Source organism: Aythya ferina (genome assembly GCF_964211825.1).
Source record: "Aythya ferina genome assembly, chromosome: 4".
NCBI classification, from domain to species: Eukaryota; Metazoa; Chordata; class Aves; order Anseriformes; family Anatidae; genus Aythya; species Aythya ferina.
Window position 1 is genome coordinate 1,037,980 of NC_140300.1, and position 19,878 is coordinate 1,057,857.

At 44.3% G+C, this 19,878-nt stretch overlaps 1 long non-coding RNA gene across 8 annotated transcripts; it reads left to right on the plus strand.

Annotated features, from left to right (window-relative positions):
* Window positions 1–1,030: 1,030 nt before the first annotated feature.
* Window positions 1,031–19,634, plus strand: LOC311436027. Of its 8 annotated transcripts, XR_014692554.1 has the most exons (6): window positions 4,614–4,910; window positions 7,553–7,663; window positions 9,492–9,703; window positions 11,639–11,753; window positions 14,840–15,036; window positions 15,175–19,634. It is a non-coding gene; the product is annotated as an uncharacterized lncRNA (long non-coding RNA). The 8 variants fall into 8 exon arrangements; XR_014692555.1 differs by lacking the exon at window positions 11,639–11,753; XR_014692552.1 differs by lacking the exons at window positions 4,614–4,910; window positions 9,492–9,703; window positions 11,639–11,753 and adding an exon at window positions 1,034–1,154.
* Window positions 19,635–19,878: the final 244 nt, after the last annotated feature.

The following is a 19,878-nucleotide window of genomic DNA, read 5'->3' on the forward strand; positions in this document are numbered from 1 at the left end:
ATCCCTTTCAGCTCATTTGGTTGCTGATTCTCTCCCCATCCTCAGATTTTCTCCTGGCTCTACCGCAGCAGAGTCCTTCTTTCAGCCTGACTCACCCAGCACCGAGTGATTCCTTCACTCTCATCCCAATCCTCCTGTGGGGGGCTCCAGGGGCACCCTCCTTTGGTGCTGCTACCTCTTGCATTTCACAGTGCTGAATCCCCTCCTCAAAGGTTCCAGTCTTGCACTAAGAACCCACTGAGTTTTCTTCCCAAAAAAGCAGTGGACCAGATCCTGTGTCCGTACCAACCCACTGCTCTCTGCCCTTTAAATATCATCCTGCTCTGCTGATGCCAGTAACCAGGCAGTAGTAGTTCAGAAGAAATGAAGGTAGAGGTGACTTTCACATTAAATACTGTCATCTAATACCACTATCAAATTATTTTTTTCTTTTATTTCCTAACGAGGTCACTCAAAAAATAAAAGTGAAGCATTTTTAGTGCACTGTGTTGAAAAACAGCATTTATTGTAGTTTATGGTTCTTCCTATTCCTCACCCTCTCCCCCTGCTCCAACCCTCCCAGAAGTTCTTCAGGGTCTTTCTCATTCCAGAAACTTCCTTTACCTTAGTAAACACAATCCTTGGAGCAAAATACATCTCCCCTTCAACATCACCACAGAAGGATACTTAATATTTTAACTTTTTGTTTTGATCTTGAGTGAAAATAAGTGAAAAAAGTCTGAAAAATGTATTTGAATGAAGAGGAAGACTTTGAGAAAAGTCTGGCATCAGCTAAATAGCAAACATTTCAAATATTAAAATATTAAAATATAAACAAAATACAAACACCTCTAAGAAACAAAGGGGAAGAGCAGAACAATCAGCAAACAGCATAGAAGAGATGACAGCATAGAAGAGATGAAACCTCCTCAACAGCTGAACTCAATGAGCTCTAAATGCTCCTACAGGTGATGGGAAATGGGAGAGCCAGGCTGCATAAGGTACAGCTGATGAGTATAGCTTATAAAGAAGGTTGGGAGACTGGGGAAGTTTTGGTGAGTGTTAGGAAGACTGGTGGGAGCTTTTTCTTCTAGCTGGATCACTTTGGTTCTCTGGGTGATGTAGTGCTGAAGGCATTTTAAGCATTGGTGGCTGTGCAAAGGTGTAATAAGAAGGTATTTTTAATGTTTTCTGGGGAGAAGATATCTATGGTGGCTGCTTGTGTGAGTATCAACTTCCTAGGTGCTCAGGGTTGGGTCTTACCCTGATTCTCTTCTCTAATAGAGATTGCAGCTACCTGGTGACAAATATTGGCTTGTGGTAGCAAGAGGACCTAGCTGCCCTGGTGTACATTGCTGGCTCCCGTGTTCTTGGATGAATAGTCATAGTTCTTGCTTTCCTCTACTTGCAAGCCCCCTCTCTTTGTCAATCACTATTCTCTAGATTCTGCTTTCTTTGTAACTGCTGTGATGCTGATTCCTTGGTGGTCTTCTCCTTTTATTGTTTGTCTCCCTTCCTTCTCCTTGCTGTAGCACTGTTCCTGCAGGGGGTGTGAGCCTTGTCATGGCTGGTGCATTGCTCCTTGCCATCTCACCATGCCTTGCCAGTGTGAGTTGTCCCTCTGCTTGTGTGAGTCTGTGGGATCTTGTCCAAACTCTGACAATGGGAAGTGATGGGAGAGGTCTAACCTGTTTGAGTGATGCCTTTATTGTCATCAGCACCCAGCTCCTTAAATACATCAACAAAATTTTGTGCAGGCTCTGTGGGGATGATGTGTGTAGAAATGGCCAGCTGCAGATGAAGTTCCCTCCTGTGTGGGAATGGTCAGATGTCCTGTAGCTCTTACATGGAGACAGATATTACCTTAAGACTTGTGCTGCATCCCCTGGTCCCAGGGGACTCATCTTTCTAAGATTTGGTGAGGTTCCCAGTGCGGCTTTTGGGTAAAAGCTTTCTGACTTAATTCAACCTTTCTCCAGACATCTTAAACTTAGATTGCTGCCTTAGGTCAAAGCTAGCTACTCTATTGACTAGCTGAATCCTAGAAGAAATATGTTGGAGCCATCAATGAGTAACTTAATAAAATGAAATAATTTCTCTATTACATTCAGTTCAAATTTATTAAGGTTATTATCCTAAATGAAGAGAATGAATATTAGAAACATACTTTTGAGGTCTATAACTGCTCTCAGTCCACTGTTAAAATACTGTTCAAAATGTAAGTAACTGCCAGGGCACTCCATTATCAGAAACAATGACCTGCCAGGATAACAGTGCAAATGGCTGAATTTATTTTTTTGGCCTAGCGAGGAACAAGAAGAAATATGAAGTACCTTTTAAAGCTGACCTGCACTGCAAGTCTTAACTCCACTGAAGAATTGCTTTACCCACTCACCTCTTCCCATTATCAAATGCAAAAAGGCTTTTTGAAAGACTTTCCTTCATTAGGTTAAGTAGAAGGAAAAAATCTGCCTAAACATTTTATTTGAATGTGACAAAATGAAACACTTTGTCTTCCTATATATATAGTGTGCTCAAACAATTCAGGGCTGGTCTTTATGTTGGCTCTGCATACTTGGCAATGGATGCACTTGGAACTTATTTTTTCAAGCTGCCCTGACACAAGTAAGACAGTGTGGCTATGCTGTCATGGTCCTGTTTCATGTATGAGGCAAGTGTGTGCTGCTTGGCAGCCACAAATCAGGGGGGAAATTGTTTTTTTCCTAACTTTGAACATTAGTGCTGTTGTAGCCCACATCCCAAACATGAAACTGGGAATCAGAGTCCCTGTGCTGGTGATATTCAGGTGTGTGGTGAAGAAATAGCCCCTGCCCCAAGAAAGCTTGTGGTTATGACCTTCCCTCCCTGTGTTTGGGAGCTGGGACAACTGGGTTTAACCTCTGAGTCTGTCCTCAAAAAGGAATACTGGCTGGTGCTGGCTCCTGCTCTCCTATGGTCACCAAACAGCAGCAAGTCTTTGGGTTGAGAGCTTTACCCAAAAGTTACACTCGGTGCAAGCTTGGCTCAGGTGTCTGCGCAGATAAACACTTGATCTTGGTGTTTGAGCCACCCACTCTGGGGGATTGAATGTGCTTTCAGGAGTGCAGACATCCATGGGATTGCTGGAAAGGAGGCAGACACCTCACTGAGGCCCTCTGGATTATCCTCCAGAAATGTTGTCTCCACTGCTCAGATGTCTACTTAACATGAGTCCTGATGGCATGTTATACGGTGTAACAAAATCATTGGAGTTTAAGACTGTAGCATGACCCAAGTGCAACTTTATACTTAATGGAATTTGCATGTTAAAGTTCAGTAATGACTTGATGCACAAGATGGAGAATATCTGCTTCTGAGGGCTGCAATAATGTAAGTTTGAAAGTGCCAGAGAAATGGGGATTTTATTTTAAGCTAATGCTGCAGAGTCCTGACTACAGGTCAGGTTCTGTAATTTTCATGGCAACACAGGGTGGAAATTATCTGTAGGTGTACACAACTGCATGCATGGAGTTGGATATTGTGCTGGAAGTACAAGGTAAGAGGTAGCTACCTTGCTTCTTGGCCATCTGCTGCAACTTATCCGTGCCAGGCATTTTCTGTGGTCCCACCTATCTACATGCTGTCTTCCCAGATTAGATTTCTTCCAAGAAAAAAAACACGCCCTTCTCATGACAGGATTTTCTCTCTTTCGGGAAATTTGTGTACATGATGAACTTTGGGAGGCGGACACACTACTCAGGTGATTGGCAAAGAAAAGTGCTCACCAGCCAACACTGGTGGGTAGCTGGATCAAAACATCAGTTTATTTTTTAGTCAATGCTTCTAATGGAAAATCTAACAGCAGCCTGAAAAAAATAGTGAAAATCCAGATCTGTGTATGAGAAATCAGTTGGAAAATCAGCCAGTAGGCTGCAGTAAAACACTCTCAAGGCAGAACATAACATAGTGCAAAGCAAGAAACTCGGACTTTTACCCATACACTCATTGGGGGTTGATGCATAGAGCAGTATGTGCATGCTCCACCTATTGTAGAACTGGTGGAAACCATCACAGGGAGGGAGGGGAAGAATGAGAGAACAGCTCCTCTGTCTTCAGATGGTCCAAGCCTGCCTGATATTAAAAGGGAAATTTTAGGAGCTAACCTGTTCCCTGGTTCTTGAGGGTCACATCTTAATAGCCATCTGCAGCCAGGCCTTGGATGACTCCAGGGGCTGCAGATGTTCCTTCTCCTCCACAGCCCATTTTCCACTACTAAGGAGGCACCGAAGGCTTGGTTTATTGCTGTGATGTATATACATAAACCCAACCACTTTTAATTAAGAGCACTGCAAAAAGTGCTAAAATTCAGGAAATTTAAAGATTAAGGCCAAGAGTTTGTTTTCACACGTTCTTAAAATGAACAGATTGGACTTCTCTTAGAGCTAATTTCCCTTTCAAAAGCAAAAAAGATATTTATTGGAAAGTGATTAAAGTTTTCCTTGATATACAGATTTCATTCCAGTGTTGTTAGGAATGGCCTAAGCATTCTTTATGTATGAATTTGAGGATTAAGAAAGATGCACAGCAAAACTAATCTGCTAGTTGCCCATAGGCAATGAGTGTTTTTTTTTTTTTTTTTTTTTTTTTTGGGAATGAATCAGTTCTTCAAAGATGTATTCAGCAAATAGTCTAGTTGAAAAATGGCTTGTTTCTTTGTTCTGGGCAGCAAGCGAGCTCACTGCTAGCTTTCCTATAATCAAAATTCTACAAGCAAGTTGAACTGCTTCATTTTTATTACAAAAAATGAAGAAGCTGAGCTATAATTTAACATAGTGATTAAGCAAGAGCCGCTGCCAAAAGAAGCAATCCTGCCTGCCCTGACTGCTCATTCCTTTTTAATGGCACAAACTTCTGACACTGAGTGGTGAACTGGACTGGGAAACCAACCTGAAGTGAGTCTGGTCCTGTGAATGTTTGGGGGTTGTGGGAAAGCTGGTCTGAGCTGTTCTTGAAGTATACCATATATGATTTAATGGATAATGATTTAATTACATAAATCACACATGGTTTAAGGCAACACAAGACACTGTGTAAGAGATGTTTATTACCTGCTGAGGAGATCTAGGCACCTGAGATTTTCACTCATTTGCAAGGAACGTTAGAGGCAGATCAAGTGCTTCTGAGTCTGCTGCCAGCTGTTACACATCTTCCTTTCTGGCCTGATGTATCTGACTGATCTCTGCTGCATCCCCGCCATGTGCTAGCCCTGTTGCTTGGCTTACCTTTGAGCTGCCTTAGAGCTAAGTTGGAGGATAGAAAAGAACCCAAGGGGGAAGCAAGTGGCTGTGAGCCCAGCTGGATTGTTTGACTGCATGCTTAAAAGGAGACTGGTGGGGCACTTGTTCCTTGGTGGAAACTCAACAAGGGATGTTATGTTGCTGATGGGTAGTTGTGCAGAATCCCTGAAGCCTGTAAGGAAGCATTGACTTAGATCAGGTGGTGATTTGGTCCTCATATTTCATTATCTGCCTATTTCTCTGTTATTCTGATAAGCATCTTGGAATGATCTCTTTGGACCTATTTGTGTGGTATCATTTCCAGGGGCTCCCATAGTCATGACTTAAAAGGATAAAAACAGAGTTGAATTGATCCTGAACGGAGAGGGGAAAACGCACTGCTTTTGTCCTCACCCTGAGCCAGGATGAACAGTTATTTAAAGCATTTTGTGAACTTTTAACTGGAAGGGATATGTTTCAGTCTCAGCTGAACCCAAACCAAGGCTTAGCCAGAAGATGCACTGGTTCAAATCCCAGAGGACAAATACTAAGTTATAAACATTTGCTTAAAATTCATGGCTGCTGTCAACATGCTCACCAGATAATTTCAAAGGGGATATGTGTGAAATGCAGAGACAGAGCCAGTGTAAACTTCCTGCCATTAAAATTCAAATGCCTGTTTGGAGCCCCCTCGCTTCTACAATATTTGATCAATTCAAGAGATCAGGAGCAGGAACCTAGGATTTGAGCCAAAGTTATGGTTGCCTTCTTTGCTCTTCTGAAAAGGCTTTATTCAGAGATGGATGAAGTCAGTCTGAGGATGGGCCTGTTTACCAGTGGAGGTTTGTGTCCTTGAGTGCTGTGAATTCAGGATGCATCAGTGGACTGGGGCACACTCTCTTCTAGGTTAATAGAACTTTTCTTATCTTAAAGGTACACTCAGTAATAAGTCTGCATTTGAGCCACTAGTCAGAGATCACAAAGTATATGAGAGGTGGAATTATTCAGGTGGATGTTTGATCATCCTTTGCTTCTACGTGGATTAGTGTCTGGCCTCTTCCAAACCAGGTGAATGCTTCTGCATCTCTGGGATTCTCAAAACTTCGGGTGGATGTGGTCTGAAGCCTTCTTCACCCTGATTTCTTGTCTGTGCTGATCTTATGCTGCCTGGTGTCTTGCACTGGGCTTGCTAACACCTCCTGATCCTTCACAGCTTATGGAGCAGCTTTGCATCGAGTCTTGTGCCTGGAAGCTGCTGTCCCCTTGCTGTGCAGTGCCTCTCCAGTCCTGTTTTTTGTTGCTTTTCTACCCACAATCACTTGTCTTCCAACATTTAATCCTCCAAAACAGTTTGCAAAGGAATTGCTTCTAGATGCAAATTTGCCCCAGGCCTGTAGAACTTTATGCCATGGCTTCAAGTTTAATAAGAAACCATCTTCATTAGGACTGAAAATGACTTCCAGTTCCTCCCAGTCCAACAGCTGTTTAGCTTCATTCTGGCTGCCAGTTGCACACACCTGCATGTTGCAGCTGTGCGTGCTGCTAAAGCACACTGTATCGACAGCCGAGTAGCCAGCACCTGGAAGACATAAAGTATTTACAATTCGGAACAAGAACAAAACTCCCTCAATAAAAATACTTGTAGGTGATCTGTAGTCTTTCAAGTGGCTGATGCAGAAAACATTTTTTCTTCTGATCACTGGGCTGGGGGGAAGATGGAAAGCTAATTTGTTAGCAGGCCTGCTTGCATGTTTGTGAGCGGTGGAGGTAAATGCCCACCAGCCTCTATGCCTGGGAGAACAGCAGACAGATGAGGGAAGCTTTAGCAGACAGGAATTCATTAGGCTGGGAGCTCAAAAACGAGGAGAGCAGTGAAAAGACTTACAAAAGGAAATGTTGCTTGGGGAATGTCCTAATGATGAGGACAAATCTGATATATTATAATGTCTTCAGGGAAGTTGTAGAAGAAACTTCCTTGCTTGAGCTGAATTTGGCCCTGCCTTTAACACGGACTTCATTTTTTCTGGGCTTTTCAGAACAGCCCTCACACCAAAATGCATGCAGTACACAAGAGGCTTTGCAGATCATCTGTATGTGGGGGTGCCTGGCTCCTGTGGGCTATCCTTAGGAATCAAACCTTGTCTTGAAAAATGGTCTTTACATAGTCAAGAGGATGATTTGACAGCTTGGATTCACAATGAGGAAGGTGAATACCTGTACATCACTAAAGTAACCAGAGGCAGAGCAGGGAATTAAGCAGCCTCTGGGTCTGCCAAACATCAGGCTGGACTCTGACCATGTTTTCTCTCACCCTGTAGCCTGCCAAGGACGATCCTGTACTGATTGCAAGATTGTGGGGTAACAGGCTGGATCCTATGTGGTCCTTTCTTGTCTTGGGGGACCCTTGTTAAAGGCACAACAAGAAGCAGGTAAGCATGTGTAAGAACAGGTGGTTCCTTGCTGTTGTGGAGCTGGTCAGTGCTTCCCTTGCCAGGGTGTTTGGACAAGTTGGGGTGTGTGTCCTGTGTTGGAACAGGATGAATGTCAGATATCACTTTGGAAGATACCAGCAGGAGTCTTCATGGCAAAAGGCAAGTGAAGTCAAACCTTTTGCTCTTCAGAGATTAAGCACTACCGCACAGTGTTACAAAGGAATATGGACACGGGAGCAGCAGAGGTGTAAGCAAAACCCAGAAAATGCTTCTGGAAGTACATGACTTGGATTGACGTGGGAGATTTTTTTTTCCACTCCCATCAGGTTGGTTTAGCTCTTGGAAGTAGGGAAGGAAGAAGTGATGTCCTGTCCATGCCACAGACCTTCCTGTTGCAGGAGGTTGCTGGAGCAGGAGGTGTCAAGTGAGTTTGAAACAGCATGGGTGATTTTAGGGACAATAACGCTCATTATGGTAGGCCAACTGAGTGTTGTCTGGATGGAGCTCCTCTGCTGTCATCCCCTTGGTGTCTGCAACCACGAGGCTGGCTGCTGCTTCCACTTTCTAGCATTAAGTGTCTTTAAATAAGAGGGTAAGGGGTGTGTGTGGGGAGAAACTGAGCCCTGATGTAATTTTTCCACCCATTTCCCTTCCTGGAGAGGCAGCAGGCGTACTGCAGGCTTTCAGAGTGAGCAAAAGAGCATGGGTGGGATTTCTATGTGTTGAAATTGGCCTGGGCAGTGGAAGAGAAACTCCACCCTTCTGTTTTCTGTAGTGGATTTTCTTAGCCTCGTTTCCTCAGGCAATGAGGCTAATGAAATTACAGCGCCTTTCTGTCACCCTCCCTAATAATTTTTGGGTCAATTAGACCATTTCTCTAGGATTTCATATGGAAAAGATGTTCCAAAGGATTTAGGGTGGGAATACTTCATGAGATGAGTCTCACTCTGGAGGCACTTATTTCCAAGAAAAAATTGGACCTCCAACCTGAAGTGGAGACATACCGTAGATGGCAATGGCTAGACAAGGTGGATCTTATGTTCTAGAAGCTCCATGAAAAGAAGGGGTTTATTGTTCTCATTTTTTTTTTTAAAAGTAAAATAAGAGTAACTGCTTGAATCTTTACAGTGCTGTCGGGTTGATTGGTTTTCACCAGTCTCCTGAATTCACCATGACCTGTTCTACCACAGAGAAACTGCAGGAGGCTGTAGCATCCTGGTGCAGTGGCAGAGGTCCCCATGGAGGGGGTTAACAGACAGAGTTGAAAAGAGGTAAAGGTGCATATCAGGGCCCTTTTTGTTACAGCAGACTGTGGGTTTATTTGTGCAATGATTGTCTGCTGAATTATTCCACCACCCAAACTGGAGCCACTCTAAGTAGGAGAAAATGAGCTCTGTCAGCATAGGAGCTTTGTCATGAGACTACTTGATGATTGCAAACTTGGCTCCTTTGGAGAGTAGCACTTCTTGCTGCTGGTAGGGCCTGGTCCTGGGAAAGAGGGGACATCCAGAGTGCTGCATGCCCAAGGCTGTCTGCAGCACATGGACAGGTTCTGGGACTGCACTGTTCACTCATCTCACAAGGCATTAGTCTGCATCCTCATGTTCCTCAGGAAAGGAGATGAGAGGTGAGTGTGATGGTCTGTTTTCATTTGTAAGATATTGCATCGTCTCTATGCCCTTATTCAATGATCTTATTTGGATGGTCTCGGTGTGGGGATGCCACCTGGGGAAATCCTGGGTCTTAATGTTGGGTCTGATATCCCTGATCCATGGCGGACAGGATTTCTTGGAAGAAACACCATTTTTGTGTGCCTTGTATGTAGTGTAATCTTTCTCTGAGCCTCCTTCCCAAAGCCTGTTGAGGCAGGAGCTGCTGCTTTGCCAGGCCTGTGTGCAACATTTAACGCAAGAGGTAATGCGAGGAAATTGAGCGAGCACGGATATAAAATGTGAATGGAAGGGATAAAAGATGGCCTGCTTTCCTGGAAAATGAAGTCTTCATTTCAGTACTTATGTTTTGTCTTCATCACAACAGGTTAGCTTTTTATTCCAAATGCTATTTTTAGTAGGGGAGAAAAATACTAAAAAATTTAATGGAAAATGTTCTGCCTGCTGTAATCCCAATTTTGCATGGACACAATTATGAAGCTTCATCTAGGTGACTGTCTGGTCTATACCTCCTATTTGTTTTTAAAAATCCCATTTCAAATGCCTCTTATGCATTTCTATTATATGTAAGTCTGTTAGATGGATAAGCTATTTCTGATCTTCCAGAGCAGTAAACCTCACAGCTCCCTTGACTCGGTCTGAGAAATTTCCACTGCTTGACATATTAAAAATATATGGAAGTCTGCAATGAGAGCAGATTAAGCTTTATGCCTGTGGAAATTCATTTAGATAACTCCAGATCAGCTGGTGCATGGAAAAATCATTTGAAGAAAAAAATAAAACCACTTCTGAAAAGCACAGCTGATGCTGTATGTTAAGGAGGAGGAGGACTTTTATAAAGCATCTTTCATTCCCAGAGCACTTACCAACCTATATATAGAAATCATTTCCCTCTTCCCTTTAGAGCAGCCAACTCTGGGGTGGAATGCTACAGTTGATTAACTGGGCTCAGCATTACCATCTGAGAGCTTAGCAGAAGACAAAACTTAGTCCAGCTGGCTCCATCTGACTGTAGACTTCTCCTTTATGCAGTGTTGAGGCCAAAATTGGCACAACCTCCATGGCCTGGTGGTTGTGGGGTGACCATAGTGGTTTTACGGGGACTCTTTAGTTGCAGGGTGCTGAACAGATGGATGCCAGGCCCCCTAGATGTGGCATTGGACTTTGAACTGTCTGCATCAAGTGGGACACAGCCTTGAGGAGGGACCTTCTTTGAGTGATGCCTTCTGCATATGCTTGCTAAGGACCAAGTTATCCCTTGACTTCCAATTCCTCCCAGGATGTCTCCATCTAATCTACTGTGCAGATGCAACTCCATCCTGCTGGTGTGCACAGGGGACTGGGGACACAGCCAACCCTAGGGAGTCACTTGTAACTTTGAACAAGCCCCAAAAGGGTTTGGGGAGTTCCCATTTTTATGGGCTGCTCTCCAGCTTGCTTCAATCATTGTTAAATGGGGTGGGGTGAGGGTGTGGGGACAAATGATGACTTGGCCCCTTGAGTCCCTTCTGCCCTGGAAAAAAGAATAAAAGGAAAGTCTGTTAGAGAGCTGACTAGCAATGGTCCCAGTGCCACCAAGATTTGGGAGGTTCAATTAATGTTTAAATGTCCTGTTCTGTTTCTCCCCTCCTGGGTGGAGCCCTTCTCCTGTGACACACTATGGGCAGCTTGTCTTGCCCACTCCTGTATTTCTGCATGTTTCCAGATTGTTTCTGCTGCTGGCTCAGTCTGTGTGAGAGGTTTTCTTTCCTGGCTTGTCTTGTGAGTTAACAAGTCATGAGAGCTATCAGTCTGGCCTGTGGTAAAGCAAGGCCCTCCCTCACTACCTGAATAAAATGCTTGGGATGCATTTTCTGCCTGCAGGCTTCTCTTGGCAGAAGACTGTCTCTAGCTCTGGTTCTGGCCATTCTCCACTTTCCAGGACTGCAGCAATAATTCTGGAAACCATGACACCAGCAGGTCAAAGCTTGATGCCAGAGGAAAGCACTTCCTTGGCTCTTGTCAGCTGCTCTGGGTTGTGCCTCTATTCTGAGGGGCTTTTGTCTGCTCTTACAGCCTGCTTACCCTTGTGTTAAATACTGGAGCTGTTCTCTTCCTGGACCAAAAATCATGTCTTTTGATATGTGTTTCCATGCCTGATGTCAAGGGGTGATGCTCACCCTGTATTAGGGTGAACAGAGTGGGGACAGTGCTGAGGTTTTATGTAGACTACCTCAGATTGGCTGGCAGAAGATGCTATTAGGTAGAAAGGGGAATAGAAAGGTACTGGTAACTTCTCTTGACACCTCAAATCTCATGGCAGGACAGCTGTGTATCCATTGGACCTGGGTGAACAGTGAGAAGAGCAGTGAGGCTCTTCTTCCATAATGAGCCATAGATCCTTATCCTTGGCTGTATTTCAAGCCTTATAAGAAAGGGTTTGTATTCCTGACCAGCACCCTCTGCACTGTCACGTAACATGTAAACTCTGTTTCTCTTGCCTATTCAGGCATGGCCATCCACATTTCAAGTAATGAAAAAAGAGGAAGAAAGAAAAACCCACTTTTTTTTTTTTTTTTTTAAGGTTTAACTCTTTTCTTTTCCTTCCAGTTTCCTTCACGTGTTTTATAGCCACTTTCTACAAGCCTTGCTGCTTCCCTGTCCTCAGCCCATCACACCTGCAACCACATTTCTGCTCCTACAAAACCTTTTTTTGTGCTTGCCCAAGAGCTGCAGCCCTGCCTTGCCCTGGGCTTAATGGCTGACCTCCCAGCTCAGGCCTGCTCCTCCCCACGAGGCCTGTCTGGTCATACCTCCCCCTAGCAGTGGAAATGACTGCTGTGGGCTTTCATTTTATGTCTAAAACTTTTGAATTTCTTTGAAAAGAGCCCAAGAGGCTTTCTATCCATTCAATTAGTCACTGAAAATTGGGAGTAGAGAAAGCTGCTTGCTCTTCTGCCTTAACTACATGAGAGCTGCAGGGAGGGACAGTTTCGGGGGCAAGCCCAAGCCCTGTGTATACACGGTCTTTTGCAGGCAGGCATGAGGCCGTTTTGCCTGTTCTCCTGGCCAGCTGCACACCAGCACGGGACTGGAAGCAGTGTAACAAGGGTAAAAGCAGTTCTCTGAGCTAATGATCTGTGGGATCAGAGCTGCCTGCAGGCATCTGGCAGGGCTGGTTCGCACCTTGCTTGCAAGCAGCCTTTGCAGAAATACTCTGGGGTATTTTCCAGAGGAAAGCTCTGTGAAAGATAGTGTGGTGGCTTTGCAGATGCCTTATGTTTTTGCCGATGCTCAAGCTAACAGCTTTATTTCTGGCTTGTTCAACTGTGCTGCCATTGCCGGCTTTCCTCCTGTGCTACTTCTGCTTTCTGCCAGTGCAGACTGCACAGAAAGCAATGGACTTGGTTTCTTAAATCCAGAGGTGACAAAGTAGGCAAGGCGATGCCATCTTCTCCTAGTGTCCCTTTTATTTTCTGCTGTTAAGTTGAGGGGGAGGGGAGGAAAGCAAAGGAAGTTTACTACATGGCTACCTACCATGAGACCTGATAAATCTGCCAGACAATTTATTTGATCTTTGAACCCTGGGGTCCCTTGGAGACAGGCTTGGAGGCCTGCAAAAGCAATCAGAAAGAATATAAAAACCTAATGAGGCCTGGACTTGATCCCCTTCTCCAGGTGAAATTTACAGCAGCTGGCAGAGAATCAGAGCAGTTTAAAAATTATAAAATGTGTGTGTATAGATAGTGTATGAGAATGCATGGAGTTGCTTGGGCTTTCTGCTGTAAGCGCTATCCTTTGTGCTCGTGGCATTTCATTTTAACAGTGGCCCCTGTCTGGATTTCACAATATCCTGCTGCAAAGGATTTGTTTAAAGAAAAAAAACACACAACATAGTGTTTCTTAGGTTTAGCGTCTTGTTCCAGGTCTAGCTTTGTAAGACATTCCCCCAGGCAGATGGAGAGATGTTAAATGTCCCTATCTGACTTTGGAGCACAAGTCCCATTAACTCTCTCTGCTTTGTTGGGGGCGTAGGATTGGGAATTTTTACCTTGTTCCCTGTGCCAATGTAATGCGATACCTTCAGGAGAATCAAGGTGGCTGGAGATGAGTCTAGCAGAAGTTTTCCTTTTGTGGCAGCAGTGGTGCTGTGTTACTTGTGCAATTTCACTCCCCCTGCTGTAGCTCTGCCTGATGGGACCGATAGTTGTGTGGTATATTGGTGGATAATTACAGAAATGCAACTGCCTGCCACAGCTTTTTTGACACAATACTAATTAAAGGTTCAGAAACCTGAAGATTTGGGCTGAAATCCAATCTGTGAAATCCATCTGAAGTAGTAGGCAGTTGAGATTTTTTCACTAGAGTTTGCTGTTGTCAGAAAATTTTAAGCTGATAAAACAATCTTTATGTTGCTTTCTTTCACTGTTGTGGAAACCTTAGCTTTACTAAGGTCTTAAATGGGAGGGGTACATCTGGTACATGGAAATTACATTGACAGTATAATATCTGAACATAGTGAAATAACTAATAGTACTGTGGTGTCTGAGAACCTTCAGCCAGCACCTGGGACAACCGTCTTCTGGCCCTGCTGCTGGTTGTATGGAGAAAGGCCCCGGAGTTCCCACCTTCATCTTCAACAGCAGGATATCCAGATGTGTGGTGACTCCCCAGCTTTCATGCTGAAAGCTCCCCTGTTAGTGAATAGGGTGGCTGTTTGAAATACAGTGATGAATAGGATGGAGCTGGGCACAAAGCTGATGGAAGGATGGGTCAGCTCCATCAGAAATGGTGGCATGTACCTTACAGTAACAATCAGGTAGGGTAGGACGTAAACATGTTTGCTCCCACTGTGCTCAACAGAGGTGGTACCAACCCTAGGTACTCCCTTTTCCTAGATCTTAAGGCACCCACAGCCTTGCTTGCAAACTAACTCATGAGGATGGTTCCCAGCTTGCTTCAGATAGGCAGCCCAGTAATGTGCAAGCTCAAACCTACCCCCAGCGACAAATTAGTTTTGGCTGCTTGCTTGCTGAAGGTCAGGGAGCACTCACACGACACCTTCTTCTGTCATGTCAGTGGCAGAAACTGAGCAACCTCCCTCACCAGCAGCCTCCCAGCTGGACATGAACAGGACTTCTCAGCTGCAGCTTTGTTCTTCACTGAAAAGTGCGTAGTGGGTTCAAAGGAAGCATTTCTGGAATTTGTGTTGATTTTGGACAAATTGTTCAGATGGAAATATCCAACCCTTAAAATACCATTGGGGGGAGGTCTGAAGAGCTCATTTCAATCTTTTCAACCCAAAGCTTTGGATTGGAAGTGAAGTTATGTTTTCAAAATTTATGTTCATTTTTATTTTTAATAAAAGCTTTTAATAAACTCAAGGAGGAAACAAGACATTTCATTTTGAGTCTGGTGATGGGCTGTGTTCAGCCCTATAGTGACACTTTTATGGCTCTTTGGTTTGCTGAAAATTTTTAAATATTTCTGTTTTGTTCTGATCTGAAGCAAATCTCTTTTCCAGTTTCTCAGATTTGCTTGTGAACTGAGAAATCAGAGATCTGCAGAAAATAACAGCACCGGCTGGCTCTGCTCAACGCCAGCAGGATCATGACAAAACCAAAGGCTGTTTCTGCCTGGTGCTAGCACCTACTGCGCTGAAGTGAGACAGCAATTCTTCCTGCATGACAGAAGGCAGGGTCTGGTCCAGCACCCAAAAAGGTCAGTTGAGTCACTGTCTTGAGCTGGCCTTTGCCCTGGGAGCAAAGCTCCAAGCACCAGCTCTTCAGTGGATTATTAACGTTGTAAGTGGATTGGGGTCCGGCACCTTAACTTGGAGACAAATTTTTAATTTTCCAGAGTCCAGGAGTGTTTGGGTTTCAAGCATGTTTGAGGAATGGCTTAATCCCATCTCCTTAGCCTAAAGAATGAACATGCAGCAGGAAAACTGGGCTCTGTATCTAATGGACGTGGACATGAGAAATCACAGGAAACTGAGTCATTTGGCCACCTTGCAAGATAGTGTTTAAGACTATTGCTTCATTAAGCACCCTGAGGCCTCCAAGTCAGTCTAGTTGGCTCTCCCAAAGTCCTGGGGAGCTGTTTCTTACGTGGGCTGCTTTAACCTTGTATGGTCCTCCAATTCCACTCTACTCTGCTGCTTTTTCAAGGCTCTGTGGACAGGACCTGATGGGTTTGTACTGCAGAAATCCCCCAGACAGCCTCATCAGAGGTAACTGCAGGATGTGGCAGCTCCCTCCCACCCCTCATTGCCCCCATAGATGCTGGGGTGTAAATGAGTGAGTGGGGAGAGGTGCAAGTGCTCAGCTTCTGCCCTGCTGGGGAGTTGAGATAAGGGCAGGACATGTGGCCTGCTCCAAAGCAGGGAGCTGCTGCCAGATCAGGCAGTTTAGATGGAACTTCAGAGAATGAGGTAGATCTGAGCAAGCAGTGAGCTTCTGTCATCTTAAAATTATTGCACACTTAAAGAAGGAGAGATGTTGGAGGCAGCTCTGACCAGGCATGAGACTGGAAATCAGCTAAAAAAACTGCTCAAAAAAAAAAAAAGCCCACAAACCCTCACAGCCTGTATTTTCTATGGAAACTGTAAAAGGAGTCCCTGAGCAACAATTGCTCTGTCTGCTGTAGCATTTCAGAAACATGCCCTGGAAAGTCTACTGTCTCCTAATAGCTCACTGGCTACTAAATGTAAATGGCCAAGATTTATTTGGGGTGAGGGAGATGAAAGGGAGTCAAGTTTATAGTCTCTTTGCATTTTGGTTTGTAACAACCCCAGGCTCAGGCAAATGGAACTGCCTGCAGAGACTCTCTCTTGCTCTGGATAAATTTGCAAAGCCAGAACCGCAGTGAGAAAGGGCAGGGTTTCGTTCTCTTGATACCATTTACTGACATTCCCAAGCGTTCATATGTCTGTTGTTACAGCCCTTGGTGCTGTAGCATTTGAGTGTCTCTCAAACACTAATTAAAGGAATGAATCCTCCAGACGTCCCAGCCACTGTGCAGAGCTGTCGGCTACGGTAGATGAATGCTGGTTTGACTCAGGGGATGCTGACGCTGTTCATTAAGCTGCTGACTGCATCCAAGCTTCAGCCCTTGCTTGGAAATGATCCGAACTACTGAGACTCCTGCTCTCCCCCGACGCCTTCTTGGAGTGTGCTCGTGAGTCCTCGAGGAGCTGGATGCTACCATTGCTGGAGTTTTCCCGTAAATGTAGCTTAGACTGGAAACCATGTAGAAATTCCCAGAACTAGCAGCAGTGGTTTAGATATCACAGATTACCTTTGTGCTGGGGCAGGGAAGGTGTGCTCCTGTACTTACGTGTGTGTCAGGAGAATTGGGAAATGCTCCTCTCCTGGTCTTTAGCACTTCTGCAGTGTCTTTACTGAGGGGCCGTGGGAGCAAGTTGGGAAGTTATGGAGCTGTGGCCTCCAACCCAGGTAAATGAGCGATGTGATAATGCTGTGGCCCAAGAGTCAGATGTGTTAAAGCCCTCATGTTTGAGATTGGATCAGCAGACCAGCAACTTGGAGGGGGAAATCATACATACACATTGACCTGACCATTGCCTCCTGAAGACCAATTGGTATCCCACCACCCTTAAAACTGGTGCAACTTGTAGGAGGGGAAAACCTGATAGGCACCCATAAAATGGGGCAAACTGACCTCTGGAGATGACCCTTTCTGGTCATTAATCCAAACACTTGGACTCCTTACAAGCTGCAGGGAGAAAAAGAGGTGATGTGAATCCCACCCAGAGTTTTGAAAAGTAGCTGCTCTGATTTAAAGCTCCAAGCAACCAAAAGCCTGGGGTGTCTCGAGGTGCATAGTTTCAGCAGTTAATTCCCCACATTGTCAGAAAACTTCCATTTCATTTCAGTGCTGAATTTGCCTCCTTCTGGCTTCTGACTCTTGGATTTCATTATTCAGTCATCAGCTGGCTGATTAAAGAGCTGTCTCCTATCAAAAATCTCTTTTCTATGCAGGTACTTGTGGGCTGTGATCAAGTCACCTCTTAACCTTCTCCTGGATAAGCTATTAGCTTGAGATACTTATGGCAGGTTTCCCAGACCTCAAACTGTACTTATAGCTCTTTCCTGAACCGCTTCCAATTTTCCTTTTTTTCCTTTTTTTTCCTCCCTCTCCCCAGTGTCTTTTCTGAAATGGGGGCACCAGAATGCGACAGTGCCTCTGGTTAGGTCTCACAGCTACCATGCGTAAAGGATGTGCCACCTTTTTTCTTGTACTGACTTGTTTATACTCAATGGCTGATGCTGGGAGCCCAGATTGTCTGTGACCCCAAGAATGTCTCGGGATTTGAGACTCTCTGGGAATGTACTCCCTGAATGTGACCTACTTTCCTTGTTCCTGGAATTTCAGCCCGGTAAGAGGAAAGCCAGCCCCTGGTTGGGGCAGACAGGTCTTTCTGAGACCAAGGTTCAGCTCCCTGACTGCCAGAGGCTCCTGGAGCAAGCCCAGCTGAGTCCTTTGGGGCCTGATCGTTGGGGTGCTAGCATGGGTGTAGCATGTGTGATTCTGATTTGGGGCAGCCATGAGCCTGTTGGAGTCCCTTCCAAACCCATTAGTATTAATCTCACCTACTCCCTTGTTTTCTGCCTGCATGGAAAGGGTGACTTGGAATGGCACAGATACAACGGAGCTGTGGGTAAGAAGGTAATGGGACTTGTTGCATTAGGTACAGGTACTAGACATTTTTTTTTAACTGCAATTAAGTGACAGTAGATGTTTACTTGCATAGTTCAGGTGGAGATTCCAGAGGAATAATGCAATATATCTTTTCATTCATTTTTTTTTTGTCATCTGTAGACTTCAACAGCAATTATTTGGTATTATTTTACACTGTATACATTAGCGCAAGAGCAGATTCCCTTTTGACATCACAGCCAAAGCATGTGCATATGGCATAACCTCTTCCTGATTGCAATTATTGTGGAAGAGATCACTTAACTGGTAATGTTGTTTGTTTTCAATCAGAGTGCTGTGCATGCAAGAGTGCTCTTCAGGCAAGTTCAATGTCAGTGCAGTTGGCTTTCAGTCTTGTTTGTGGTTCTATAAAAAAAAAAAATGGTCACTTTGTATACGTTACATATACATAAAATGCTATCTAATAGCCAATAGTTGATATATATAATTAATATGATGTACTTTTGCATGTTTGACAAGACTTGTGGTCCAGAAGTCTGTTAAATATTATGATTTACACTGTACATTACACTGCTCTTCGCTCTTACATAGGGGCTGTGGAATAGTAGGCAAAAGGGAAAAGGCTATTCTTTAGCAATTGCTGTCTAGGGGGTAGTTGAGGGAAATGTAAATTATTATAATTACATATTTAAATGTTTTCAAGGTTGCCTAAAACCACAGCTTCAGAAGAATAGAGCTGGGTAATAATTCTAGAGAGAGCTAAATACATCCTGAAAAATACTGTTTTGGAACAGAGTAGAATTATTTCAGGTGGAAGTGAGAGATGGGAAGGGAAAAAAAAAATTAAAGTTAAAATCCCTTTATCTTTGCCATGAGTGAGTGGATTTCTTAAGACAAAAACAAAAAACCCTTAAAACAAAACAACAATGGAAAAAACCCACCCAACCACTCTACCACCAAAATATAAAAAACAAAAAAGCTTATCTGTAGCTAAGTCAAGGAGGCAACGAAGTTGAGCAGAAAGCTGCTGCTTTTGGGCCAGGTGCCTTGCCTCCCTGCTTTGGTGCAGCCAAGCTGGGTGAAGGGAGCTGGGACTTTGGAGACACCAGATGTTGCATCTGGTCCTTGGTTTCCTGGGGCGGGTTTGGCACCTTGAAGCTACCTTGGCCTGGGATGGGGCGAATACTTCAGTGAATCGGACGTGCTGTGTTTACTTCTGCTCAGCGTGTGCCCAGAAACACATGGATGAGTTGGAGAGAGTTAAGAGAAGCAGAGATAACTGAAGAGCTGGCGAGGCTCGCTTTAAGAGGAAAGATATGAAGTACAACATCCTGCGCTGGATCATCTGGGGCCCGTGATTAATGTTGGCTGGAGAGGAGGTCCCAGCTAAAGCTGGGACATGATAATGGTTTAACAATAGTGAAGATGTCATCGCCGTGGAGGGTAATGTATTGCTTAGCGTGGTCTAATGAAGTTATAACGATGAAGTAATAGGATGAGATGAAGAAGATTGTTTAGGCCATCAGTGAAATCTGTTTGGCTTGGAATTGTCCTCTGTGTGTGTGTAAGCCACATTGGCTGCATATTTTAATACTAAAATGGGCAATATAATTAAAGGCAAGAACCCTCATTAGCTGGAAGATGGATGTGGCGGTCCAACAGGTCTGTTTGGTCTCTTTTTTTTTTTTTTTTTTTAAACCAGAGTTACTGCAGACAATACGTGAAAATTTATTCTCTGTGACTTTCCAGTAAAGTTTTTTTTGTGTGTGTGTGTTTTCCAGGTGCAAATATTTGAGATAATTCTGACAAAAAGCAAGCACATTTTTGGGTGATGAGTGCAATCAAAACCTGAACTTTTATTTCAGCACCATCCACTGGAGG